This window comes from Echinops telfairi, unplaced genomic scaffold (assembly GCF_000313985.2).
Source record: "Echinops telfairi isolate 266 unplaced genomic scaffold, ASM31398v2 ScPeMD7_60;HRSCAF=208, whole genome shotgun sequence".
Taxonomy (NCBI): Eukaryota; Metazoa; Chordata; class Mammalia; order Afrosoricida; family Tenrecidae; genus Echinops; species Echinops telfairi.
The window spans coordinates 36,166,640-36,178,149 of NW_022103958.1; positions in this window are offsets into that span (position 1 = coordinate 36,166,640).

The following is an 11,510-nucleotide window of genomic DNA, read 5'->3' on the forward strand; positions in this document are numbered from 1 at the left end:
AATGGATTCTAAACATAGTGAGTATTAAGAAGGAAAATATTTCTCCAGGGCTTTGGGGGGACATTGGAGGATCCCTGGTGACATAGCTGTTAGGTGTTAGGTTGCTACCTGCAAGGTCAGCAATTCAAAACCAGCAGCGGCTCCTCAGGAGAAAGATGGGGCTTTCTCGTCCCATAAAGACTCAGAGTCAGGGTACTCACATTGGCAGTCGTACCCTGTCCTGTCAGGTCGCTCTGAGTCGGCATCGCCTTAATGGCAGTGAGTTGAGTGAGTTAGGAAGATGTTATGGGGAAAACTGAGGCGTAGGGATCAAATGAGACCCCTTTAAGTAGGTGAAATTAAGGCTGATTGCTAAAGAAAAAAGGGAGTTAAAGATAGCAAAGGGTATGGGAAGGAATATTCGGGACAGAAGCTGGTGGCACAGTATTAGTTTCCTCTTGCTGCTGTAACAAACTACTAAAACGTTTGGCGACTTAAACTAACACAATACCAATGTCTTATCTTGCAATCTGGGGACCAGGAGTCTGAAGTCAGTTTAACTGGGCGAAAGTGAAGGTGCTGGCCAGACTGATTGCTTCCAGAGGCTGCCGGACAGAATCTGTTCCTTACTTCTTCCAGCTTGTGGTAGCTGCTGGCGTGTCTTGGCTTGTGGCTGCGTGGTTCTAAGTGTCTTCTTTTGTGGTCATGTGGCCTTCCCCTCTATTACAGACAAAATTCCCTCTACCTCTACTTTACAGTAGGTTGTGATTATATTTAAGACTCACCCAAATAATCTATCATAACATCCTTGTGTCCAGATCTCTAAACTAATCACACTTGCAAAGTTTCTTTGTCCATCTAAAGTAGGTTGTGGGGATTAGGGTATGGACATCTTTGAGGGTCACTATTTAGTCTGCCAGGCTTTGGGGCACATCTGGAGCTAGAGTATAGCAGAGTGATGAAATGTGTAGGATCTGGATACTGCCAGCATTGATTGCAACCTGGCTATAACGGTGCCATCCTGTATGAGTTTGAAGAACTCATTTCACTGTTCCCTGCCTCAATGGTAGTGTGGATCATGATAGCGCCTACTTTGTAGGGTGGTTTTGAGGATGAAATGAGCTATTTCAGGTTGGGCACTAAGAACGGTGCCTGTCACATTGCTTATGTTAGTCATTGTTACTTTTTCATATTCTTAACTAGTTTTCAAGAAGCAGAGAGAAACAAGGAACCGAGTAGCTATGAAGGCAGAAAGGCAGGGCAGGGGTGCGGAATGCAGAGACTGGAGCCCATTGGATGAATTTGGATCATTCGCTTAATGTGGGTCGGAATCCTGGAACGTTTTAAGGGATGTAAGGGACATAATGGGAAATGTTTTTGAGAAGGTCATTGTCACTGCACGGTGAAAAATGGGTTGAAATCCATTAGGAGTCTCTTGCTGTGGTCAAGAAAGACATGATGGTGGGCATCACTCTTCCAAGTGCACTGAGGAGGAAGCTGAAACTTAGAGAGATGAAGCAATTTGCCACCACATTAGTAAATATAATGGGCCTTGATGAACAGTTTGGGGCTCTGAGTCCAACTGGGTGTGTGATGTTCGCCATCTAAGTAAGTCTAGAGATGTCTGTGCTCTTTCCTGCACTAACTGGGCACCGGAGCCTGGAGCAACTGCTTCGAGCACCTGCTGGGAGCCCCTGAGATGGAAGAAGGCATGAGCAGGGCACAGGTCGAATATGGTCAGTGCTGAAGAAGCCTTTATTTTTCTTGTCTTTGTTTCAGCTCCGTTTCTCTCACCTCAATAGTGAAATGGCCCTACAATCCATTGGCTTCTCTTATAAACCTTCCATTATACCCCGAGGCTCATTCTTTGCCTGTCCTCCAAGACTTCGTTCTGCGGGTCTCTATTACCTTGGGCTTTACCCTGAAACCATCCTTCCTTGATGGCTACCCTTCATTGCTCCTCTGGACTACAGTTGTTAGGTCCTGTTAAGTCAGTTCTGACTCTTAGTGACCCTCCGCACAAGAAAATGCAATACCGCCGCGTCCTGTGGCATCCACATCACCATGACCGAGTTTGAGACCGTGGTTGTAGTTGCCGTCAGTCATCTTGGTGAAGGTCTTCTTCACTGACTCTCCGCTTTACCGAGCGTGCTATCCTCCTTCAGAGACCAGTTCCTTGTGCTGACATGCCCTAAGCATGTGAGATGACCTCCTGCCATCCTTGTTTCCAGGGAGCATTCTGTCCCTAAGACGGATTGGTCCATTCTTCTAGCCATCCTAGCACATCCAATATGCTACAACGACACCCTCTTTCACGGGCGTTGATTCTTCTTTGGTCTTCCTTATGCGTTGGCCAGCTTTCGTGTGCCTCATCTAAGCTGGAGCTCCTGTATGAAACATGATTCTTTCAGATGACAGTGGTAGAAACTCCACCCAAACAAGCTTCTGGATCAAAAGAAATGAATTCATTTACAAAATTTAAAAACTACTAGCGTGTATGGCTTCAAGCATGGGTTGATCTAGATGCCCGATGAATTTCTCAGCATTACTTTTATTTGTGTTGACTTCCTTTTCAGAATAATATAATCTCGTGGCAAATATGACCATTAATAGCTCCTGATGAAAAGTCCCTCAATTCTGTAAGTCCAGTCCGATGAACTTCTCTTGAACAGAGCTGGCAAAATTTCGACTACGAATCTAATTGGATCTGCCTGAGTTACATGTGGATGCTTGACCCAATGACTGTAGCAAGGGGAATGAAATTTCCTTATGGGCTCGGTGTGGTAGTCACCAAATCTGGTGTCAATTTGAGGATTCAGAGTGTAGGGATGGAGTCTAGCCTGTCAATCTAGAGATAACAAATGAGACCTCTGTGTGGGCTTGGCCTTCTCCTGAGAATTCTGGGCAATCCAGTATTCTTTCTTGGAGGTGGGAAACACTTTTCTCTCTCTCTGTGACTCCCTGGGAGACATTGCAGCTGGCAAGACACACGGAACTCTCCTAGTGCCCTGAGCCGGACAAGCCACATGGACGACACCAGACCTATGAAACCGGAGAAGCCACAGAGAGACCCCTGCCAGTGCTGAGATGCTTACAACACCACTGGACCCAAAGACTTTGTACCCACTGGCTTGTGATCATCCTGCATTTGGCTTCATTGCATGTGTTGTGTGAGTCTGAAGAGGACTTTATAGATAGATATTGGACATATGGGCTAATATCAGACTTATGGCCTTGAACTATGGACTGGGCTACGATGTTTTCTTAATGTACAACTACCCTTTATATAAAACTCTCTCTTATATACATATGCATGTTTATGTTTCTCTAGTCTACCCAGACTAACACACTATGTCAAATGCATATGTACTTCATGGAACTCATGGGGTGGGATAAGACCCGCTCAAATCATGTAGACTGAGAGTTGGAATGTGGGAGGTATCCAAAGGTGAATTGTGGTGCTGTTATTTAGAGAATCAATGTCTACCTTTGCACAAATTCTGCATATTTTTCTGCCTTTCTCCTTTGTCCTGGAACCTCGACATTCTACCTGGAAAAATTATTCACCTTCTCAGGGCCTCACTGGATTTTGTCCTTCACAAACACTTCCTTTCTCTCAAGGACAGGCCCTCTGTCTTCTCTGGTCTCAGTACTCTTCTCTTCATGCCCTTAAGGCTCATGTCGTTTGGGGGCTCAGGTGGTCTTGCATCATAGACATTTAGGCTAGTCTCTTACGACATGTAGGCATGGCCTGAGCAGGGACTAGGACATTTCCATAGGTGTTTCTCCCCTAGGCCAGGAACAGAAGATTAAGCCAAATAATATGCTTTAAATTAATACTCTTGATAAAGTTATGGGGGACAAAATTCCAAAGATGCAGTTTATAGTCATACTGCAGTTCATGAGGTGCAGTAGACATTGCTCTCCCTGCCTCTCCTGCTGCCTGCCTCTGCAGCTCTTTTCCCTCTCGGACATCCTTGTTTGATTGGAGAACTAGAGCCTCTTCAAGCTGGGAGAGACTATAGGGGACGCTTGGTTCAGCATTGGCCTTGAGCTGTGTCCCCTGGTGACAGGAGTTAGTCTTCTCATTTGATCTGTTTCACCTGTGCTTTTGATTTGTATTTTGTTCTCATGACCATCATATAAAGGAGGCAGGATTCCTTCTCTTTTTCCTTCGGTGGAAACCAAGGGGCGATGAAGCAGTTTGCCTTCCTGTACTTGTATTTTGTGAGTCTGCCCTCCATAGTCCCCTTGATGTGGTCTTCACAAGTGCACATCTTTTACTTCAAACGCATCCCTCGATTATGTTACAAGCACGTAGGTGAGCTGCCTGGAGACATTTTGTAAGGCGGTGGGGTGTAAGCAAGTGCTGATATAAAGAGTAACTTGGCGCAGGACACATGGCCCTGGGACCGAGGTCTTGGCCACTGCATAGAGAGCCTGCTTCACTTGACTTCCGGCTGCCAGAATGTCCCCTTGGCGGGAGCAGGAACAGGAGGTTCCTGGGAGAAAGGAGGAGGATAGGAGACATTTCCAGCCTAGAAACAAAATGATTCATTTCCCATCGGCCCTGAGATGCCCTTTCTTCCCCCACTAGACATAGCTCATGGGATTCGGTTTGACGTGCATTCGGCAGACTGTCCTTTTCCGGCAGTGCTGCATGGGGCCACCCCTGGGATGCAGTCCTTGAGAGCTGCCATCGGGAAACAGACAACATCCTCTAGTTCCTAAATGCGTCCATCCTACCCCCACCCCCCACTATCATGATCCCAATGCTTCCTGACAAATCTGGCTAGACCAGAGGATGTGCACTGGTACAGATAGGAACTGGAAACGCAGGGAACCCAGGACAGATGGCCTCTCAGGAATCAGTGTGAGAGTGGCCAGCCCAGAGGGTAGAGGGAAGGTGGGGTAGAAAGGGGGAACCAATTATAAGGCTCTACATATAACCTCCTCCCTGGGGGGTGGACAGCAGAAAAGGGGGTGAAGGGAGATGTTAGACAGTGTAAGATATGACAAAATAATAATAATTTATAGATTATCAAGGATTCATGAGGGAGGGGGTAGGGAGGGGGGAAATGCGCTGATACCAAGGGCTCAAGCAGAAAGTAAGTGTCTTGAGAATGAGGATGGCAACAAATTACAAATGTGCTTGACACCATGGATGGATGGATGGATTGTGTTAAGAGTTGAATGAGCCCCCAATAAAATGATTTTTTTTTAAAAAGAGCCGCCTCTATGTCACTGGAAGAATGTCTAGAAGCCACGTTCACTTTTCAGGGCAGCCTCTTTGAAGACATTGGCACAGGGCTCCCACGCTGTTGTCTTCCCGCAGAGCGATGTGCGAGGACACCATGGCAGTGACCACCTTGTGTGAGCACAGGCCGGCCACTGTGTGGCGTGGGGGTGCCTTCTGTCCCAGGTGAGTGGCGGGAAGACCCGCAGGGGAGGGCTCAGGTCCGGTGAGCTCGGTGCACGCATGTGACGGTGCTGTGTGCTCACCACCGAGGGCCTGGTTTGCAAACCCATGGGAGGAGCGGCTGCCTGTGGAACAAGCAGAGCTTTGATGATCCAGATCGTCAGTCTTGATGCTCAGGGCTCTCTGCCTTTGGGGCTAATCTTCCTTCCCAGACACATTTTCCACGATTGATTTACCAAACCCAAACCGAACTCGCTGCCATGAGTCCTCACTGACTCCTAGCGACCCTGTAGAACTGCCCCTGTGAGTTTCCGAGGCTGTAACTCTTGATGGGAATAAAAAGCCCTTTCTGCCTTGGTCTGGCTGGTGAGTTCAAACCGATGACCTTGCAGTTAACGTCCCAGCGCTTCACCACTACCCCACCAGGGCTCCCACCCACCACTCCTTTAGTCTTTGTAAAGCAGCGGTTCTCAACCTGTGGGTCTCGACCCCTTTGGGGGTCAAACACCCCTTTTACAGGGGTTACCCGATTCATAACAGTAGCAAAATGACAGAGATGAAGTAGCAGCGAAAATAATGTTATGGTTGGGGGGCGGGTGTGTGTCACCCACCACAGCATGAGGAACTGTATGAAAGGGTCGCGGCATGAGAAAGGTTGAGAAACACCGTTGTAAAGGACCCTGGGTGGCACAGAGGCTCAATGCTTACCTACTGTCTGAAAAGTCGCCAGTCCAAACCTGCTAATAATGCTGGGGGAGAAAAAAAAAAAAAACCTGGTCATCTACTTCTATAAAGATGACAATTTAAGAAACCCCGTGGGGTAGGGGTTTCCCCGTCACATGCGGCCACTGTGAGCTGGAATGGCCCAAGAGTCCTCACCTCCGAGAGCTGCTGGGAGCACTCTGAGCTCCGCCCCATTGCTAGGCTTGGTCAGAGTTCCGCATGTGCGCACCATTTTCTCCTGCAAACTCCTTGTTAGTAGAAACCAAATCTCTTTCGTCTTTGTCCCCCCGTAATCACTTGCTAAAAAGAAATGCCAGATTCTAAGACTAGGGTTTTAGCTCTTTATCTCCCCTCATTGCCATCCAATCCGTTCTGAGTAGAACCGACCCTGTGGGTTTATGAGACTAACTCTTTACTGAAGTAGAAAGCCTCTTCTCTCTCTCACGAAGTAGCCCGTGGTTTCAGACTGCTGCCCTTGAGGACGGCAGCCCCAAACATGGCCAACTATTCCACCGGGGCACTAGCCTCTCTACTTTATAGATGGGAAAACAGAGGCTCAGGACAGGTTGGAAAGGGCTGCTGAAAATCACACCTAAAGTTAGAAATGTTGGGTCTTACTTTCAAACTCAGCATCGTAGAAAGCTAGCATTGGAAGGTGTGTCCGGTTGGCTTCTCTAGAGGAGCAATACAGTGAGGCTTGCTGTGTGTGCTATCTCTAGAAAGAGATCGATATCATGAGATGGCTTACACGGTTGTTGACATAGATTAGGCCAGTCCTGAACTAGAAGCAGAACGAGGAAGCAGAGACAGCAGGAGGCACGGGCTGGTGGATGCAGAGATCAGAAGTCCTCAGAATGAATCCACTGTCAGTACTCTGATGAAGGCTCCTGGGATTGGCAGGTGACTCGCCAGGAGATGGAGGAATACGCAGAAGGCGAAGAGGCAAAGAGGATTCAACTATGCCGGGTCTCTCTCTTACACAAAACGGCTACGACATCGAGGAGGTGTCACAGGCTGAGACACACAGATAGGTTGAATACCTCCCCTAGTCTTACCCAGGAGTATCCAATGACATGATCCCTAACCATCACAAAATAACTCTCAGCGCAAGAGATCTCCGTTTCACGTGGAACTTACTTACTTACTGATGTATTGATGGCCCTAGCACCACGGTGAGAGCTCTGTGCTAAACATGACTTTATTGTGAACCCAAATTATGCATTTAAAAAAATTTTTATTTTTGAAAATAATTTTATTGGGACTCTTACAAATATTATAACAATCCTTAAAGCAATGGTATCAAGCAAACTTGTACATATGTTACCATCGTAATTTTCAAAAGAGTATCTTTCTACTTGAGTTCTTATTGTCAGCAACTCTATTTCCCTCTTTCCCCCACCTTCCCACCCTTGTGAACTCTTGTTAAATTATATATTATTACTTTTTTCATATGTTACACCATCCACTGTATCCCTTCACCCACGTTTCTGATTTTTGTCCTCCTTGGAGGTGGGGAGGGGTGTTTATACATCCATCACCACTATTGGCACAATTCATCTTTTTGGGAAATAAACTGGGAATGAATAGTGGGAAAATAGTATCACTTCATTTCTGTCATTCCTTCCTTCCTCCCTTCATTCACCCAAGGAAAATTATTGACACTAATCTCGGTGTGAGGAACAGGGATACAAAAACAGGGAAAATGTTTGATGCCCAGTGGAGCTTGAATTCTAGGGATGTGTGTGTGTGGTTTTATTTCTATTGAGGTATTTAATGATCACAAACCACATGTGGTAGTTTATATTTTAATCACCCCATTCTGAAGAGAAGGAAATTAAGGCCCAGAAAGGCTAAGCAGTAGACCTGAGGATGCACAGCTAGGATGTGCTGAAAGCTGGGTTTGAACTCAGGGAATCTGGTGCGACCCCTTCTTCTTTGGTGCAGCATTAATTACCACATGTTACAAATAGGAACACTGAGACTCAGAGACAGTAGGCAACTAAGCCAAGGCCACATGGCTGGGCGAGGGGCAGCTTTGGGCCATCTGACTCCCAGCGTTGTGACTTTCACCCCAGGTTCTTCCTTGGCCACCTCTGCCTGTTCCTCAGAGCGTGCGAAGGAATGGGGTTGACAGACGAGATGGGGCAGGAGGCCGGTGAGTTCGGGGAACAGCCCATTTCTCTCACCGGGTGGACATAAGCTGCTCGTTTCTTCTACTGGGGAGGTGGTGGGAGGGTGGGGAGCAGACTTCCAACACACCAAATATTACCCTAATTGGCTCAAAGGCCATGATTGTATCATGTTCCAGAAATTATGAGTGAACCAGACAGTGAGGCCACCGCAGCTGGTCGGCAAATTATTGGCTCAAGTGTTGTAATTATTAAATGCAGCAGAGAGAGCGCAAGAACCCAGACACTTAGTCCAGGATAATTGATCCAAAAATTATGGGTTCCAAGAAGGCCAAGCCTTGCTTAAATTTAGATTTGGACTCGACTCCTCTCACACGCACACAAACGCCGCCTGTTTCCTGGACACCCACTCAGCACACACAATCGGCCCCTCAGCCCTGCCAGCCCGCAGGAACAAAAGGGAGTTTGATTCTGATTATTTTTAAACTTTAATGACAAATCCTTTCCTTCTCCACATTAAAAAATAAAGGTGGTGCATAATGCCATTCGGGGACCGTGTGCTCCTGCTCTGCTCTCTAAGGCACTTACCTTGTTTAAATTTTAATTTCTGGGTTGACATTTTATCGAAAACATCACTATCTCTCTAAATAACAGCAAACGTGAGTTCCTTCTCTTGTCACGGTCCAGCTAGTTCGCTGAACCGCTCCCACTTTGACTGTGCAGGGGCTTTTCTGCCCGGAGTGTGTCTCTGTTTTTCACCAAGACAAGTGGTCTTTAGGAATTGAATTATTTTAATCTATTTGTAAATCAGAGTGTATCGACAGGGGCTGGCTGAGGATGTAGGCTGGCCAATCAGAGGGCAGTGCCCCTCTCATAACGATGATGATGAGTATGGCGATGATAATTAATGAGTATGGCGATGATAATGAGTATGACCCTCATGATGCGGATACGAGGTGAGAGCTTGTGAACTGTTAGGGAGCACTTCCTATGTGCCAAAAGAGCCCTAGTGGCACAGTGGGTTGTACTTTAGGCTATTCACCACAAGGTCTGCAGTTTGAAACTACCAGGAGCTCTGAGGGAGCAGGATGAGGTTGTCTACTCCCAAACAGATGTATGCCTGAGAAGCCACAGGGGCCATCCTCCCCTGCTGTATCAGGTTGCGGTGAGTCGGAATCACTCGCTGGCAGTGAGTCTGGTTTGCATTAGGTCCTAGAGGTCAAGTCCAGGACTGAGTGTTTTCTTTTGCATTATTTCACGGCACTTTCCCACATGCCACCAGGAAGCCATGAGTCCCGTGTCATTTTCCAGATGACAAAAGGGATGCTGAGAGGTCGCTGGGCAGCAGAGAAGGCAGGGTGCCATCATCCCTCCTTCTAGAGCCGTGTTGACAGTGGCAGGCACCACTGGGACATCAGAGGGAAAGGACATAGCAAGTCTTTCTACACTCGTATTTATTTAGGTTTTCCAGGTAGGTGGTTGTGTAAAGTTCATGGTCCTTCAGAGAGGACACTTGAGCTAAATGTGGGAAGCAGGGGAAGGCTTGGACATGTGGAGAAAAGGTCAGGAAATATGCTTAGGAAAGACCAGAATGCTAGAGGTATGTTTGGCCATCATTGACTCAGCCAGCAAGGGAGCTGAGAAGTGGTATGCAGGACGAGGCAGAGAGCGGCTGGGGTCAGTTCTTGGAGGGCCTTGGATTTGAGAGGATATTGATCCTTTTCCCATGGGCGGAGAGGAGTCTCAATCAAGGGAGTGACTACATGGGAAATCCCACTTAGACTATTCCAGCAGAGCAGAGGAGGAAAAGTGGAGGAGGGAAAGCAGGACGGAAGGAACCCTGGTAGCGCCATGGTTAAGCATTCACCCAATAGCCAAATGGTTGGAGGTTCAAACCCAACAGAGGCTCTGTGGGAGAAAACACTTAGCGACCAACTCCAGAAAGAAATGTAGGCTAGGAAATCCCCGGATGGAACTCTGCTCTGTCTGATAGGGTCCCTTCAGGGTGACTAAAGGACCACTTTGAGTTGGAAGGGACTCCATGGAACATACCAACAACCCCAGGCAGGAGGTAGGGAGACCAGCGAGGAGGCTGTGGAATCAACCCTTACTGACTCAGTAGCCTACCTGTGCTGGCCCAATGGCTGGTGTGGGGTCCAAACCTTCCCACCTAGGACTCCCAGGTGACCAAACTTGGCCTTGTGCTACCCTCAGATGGCTCTCTGCTGCCCCCACCTGGTCCAGTGGGTCCCTGCACAGTTCACTTCCAGAGCCCAGATGATCCAACCCAGGGTTAATCACACTACTATGGATCCACCAGCTGCAAAGACTCCTGGCCCAGGATTCAGAGCCCAGGACCTTCTCTGTTCCAGGCGCTGCCCATATCGGCGTGGATGGAGTCGCTCATGCTTTGTAAGGAACGTTTGCAGTGGGTGCTATTACTTCCATTTCCCAGGTAAGTTGACGAGGCACTGATCTCTCCTATCCCTGAATCATGTGCTATATGGGTTTGTCCAGGAGCCCATTAAAGGACTGGGGCTCTTGCAGCAGAACCATTTCTGTGCTGGTTCTGTGGGAGAACCTGGCCAGGGCCCAAGAGAGGGCACTGCCCATTCAGGGGCAATCAAGGTGTGACAACTTCAGGGAGGTGATCTGTCCTGGGGAGGTCAAGGAAGGGTGATCCTGATGATAGCTCTGAGATATGGGGTCAAAGGGTTATGTGGGAAATGGGAAGCTCCGGGAGGCAGAAGCAGAACCAGCCAGAAGCAGCACAAAGCAGTTAGTTCCAGGGCTGTGACGTGTGAGTGGGTTTAGGGCTGGCTTTTTGGAATGCAGACTTCTTGAAGCAGCCACGATTCTGACTGCTCTCAGTTACCTCTCAACCTTGACACTGTGTAAGGCGAATGCTCTGGCTCTTAGAAGGTTTCTGGTGAGGACTCACGATCTTTCCTAGGAGGGAAACCTGCTGGCATCTTTCAAACTGTGAGCAGAGCCCTGAGGAGATGGGACATCGAAGAGGTCAGATTCTAATGGAGGCACAGCGGGGGCGAGAAGAGCCAAGGCTGGGAGCAGCTGGCAGGCAGTAGGAGGGAATAGCCCAGAGAGGGTGCCAAATGCAAGCTTCTCCACTTCTCAGTGTTGCCCGAGGGCAGCTCCAGGCAAAAAGAGAACGTGCCTATGAAACAATTCTCAGGAAGGCTGGCAGGAGTAGGTGAGGAGTACCTTGCCTCAGTGAAGTGCATCCTGCTAAGCTGGAGGCT